This window comes from Myotis brandtii, unplaced genomic scaffold (assembly GCF_000412655.1).
Source record: "Myotis brandtii unplaced genomic scaffold, ASM41265v1 scaffold305, whole genome shotgun sequence".
Lineage (NCBI taxonomy): Eukaryota > Metazoa > Chordata > Mammalia > Chiroptera > Vespertilionidae > Myotis > Myotis brandtii.
The window spans coordinates 872786-875093 of NW_005361652.1; positions in this window are offsets into that span (position 1 = coordinate 872786).

A 2308-nucleotide genomic window follows, 5' to 3' on the forward strand; every position below is an offset into this window, starting at 1 on the left:
TGTTTGAAGAAATAATGACAGAAAACTTCCCTGGTTTAGGAAAGAATAAAGTCACACATGTCCAAGAAGCACACATAGTCCCAAACAAGATGAACCCAAAAAACCAACATCAAGACACATCATAATTAAATTGGTGAACATCAATGACAAAGTAAGAATCTTAAAGGATGCCAGAGAGAGACAGAGAGTTACCTACAAGGTATTTCTCATTAGACTATCAACTTATTTTTCAACAGAAACACATCAGGACAGAAGGGAATGGAATGAAGTATACAAAGTGATGCAAAGTAAGGGACTAAATCTAAGAATACTATACTCAGCAAGGCTATAATTAAAAATTGAAGGTGAAATCAGGAGCTTCACAGACAAAAAAGGCTAAGGGAGTTTATTACCAACAAGCCAGCAATACAAGAAATGCTAAAGAGATTTCTGTAAAAAGAATAAACAGAAAGGGAAGAAGGAACACAGGCATAACAAATAAAAATGGCAACAAACAAGTACTTATCAATAATAACCTTAAATGTAAATGAATTAAATGCTCCAATCAAAAGACATAAGGTAGCTGAATGGATAAGAAAACATGACCCATGTATGTACTGTCTACAAGAGAACCATCTCAGAACAAAGGACTCACACAGACTTATAGTGAAGGGATGGAATTTTTTTTTCAGGCAAATGGAAATGAAAAAAAAGCTGGGGTAGCAATCAAAGACAGATGGTCAGCTTTAATTGGTTGCTCCTTGGCTAACTACCTGTTTCTATGACACAGTGAAAGTTGCCTGGGACAGGACCTTCAATTGATTGTGGGCTGTGCTTGGCCAGGATATCACTGTATTGTCTTGTTGGGTGTTTCAATCTCTTCCTACCCTATAATGCTCTCATCCCCTAGAAAGAATTGTAATTAACTGATTGTACTCCAGTGTGATATGCCATTGAGTTTGGTCTGTGTGTGGGAGATGGTCTCTGTGTCTCCTGCTCATAAAAGTGACAATGGTAACAAGAAAGTGCCCTAACTGGTTAATACTTGAGTATCCCTTACTGGGGGTTGGTGTGTTGACTTGTCATGCAGTGACAACTGCATTTAACCTGGTGATCCTTACTAGTTTCTGAGGGCAGTCATATGGACATTGTGATAATGCATCCAAGGGATGGCCCTATATCAGGTTTGCTGAAAGGAAGGAGATCCCTATCACAGAGAGAATTAAGCATGGCAATCTGAAAGCCTTAATAGTTATTGTTCAGGTCAGGGTATTGAACTTGCATGTCTTCTGTGCTGATGCTTCTCTTGCTGCTGCTCTGCACACTCTATCACCCAAGGCTATTGAAGTGCACATTCATAGTGGCCTTTGCCTCAGGACTTGATGAGAATAGGATAAGAAGCATTTGGTATTGAAATTCTCTCCCAATGCAAAATCCCAACCAGGGTGCCTTGACTTTGCTTATTGCTACTACATACCAGCACAGCAACGAGTTAATATTGTGATCACAAGACTTTATACCCCCAACCCAGGTCATAGAAAAAAATGACCCTTCTGGGAGTGAAACACAAAACTAGAGGAGGAGACAGTTTCCCAAGTGGTGGGTTACTGGGTCCCTGAGCCTTTCCCCATAACCACCTAGAAGGCCTGGATCACTCATTATTGGTTGGAGACAAAACCCAAAGCTGAAAATTTGCAGTTAGAAATCTAAAAAGTTCAGAGGGAATTTTTCCATAGAGAAAAGACTAAACAAAACAAAAAATGAATCCCATGTGGTGGGAATGATGAAGGCCATCACAGAACGTGGATTCAGTCCATCGCCTCTGTATTGAGGGCTCATCAACCTTCTACTGTGCCACTCTGATGCCTGTGTCTCTGTTGCAACAAAAATCATGATCATTATAGCTATAGGGAAAACACTCATGGTACCCCTGTGGCACAGTGACGAAGTTAATTCAAACCTGATTTAAGACAAGATTTCTTAAACCTATAAAGCAACAATTGCCATAAGGAAGACATCCAATCCTAATGATACTGATTTGAGGCTCTCTGGAGGAATAAATTTATAAATATAAGCAGAGTAGAGAGTACTCCCTCCCAACAAAATATATCTGGTGACAAAGAGAATGAAAGAAAGAAAACAACAAACATGAACACAAAAGGAGGGAACAAATTACATTGAAACAATGGTTCACAATTTAACCCACCTGTAGTGTACAAACTTTTTGGAAAGCCAAAACCTACTAAAAGAATTTTTTTTTGACAAGGATAGGTTTATTTTTCTTTTAAAAAAAAATAAATATTTATTGTCCAGATTATTACAGTTGTTC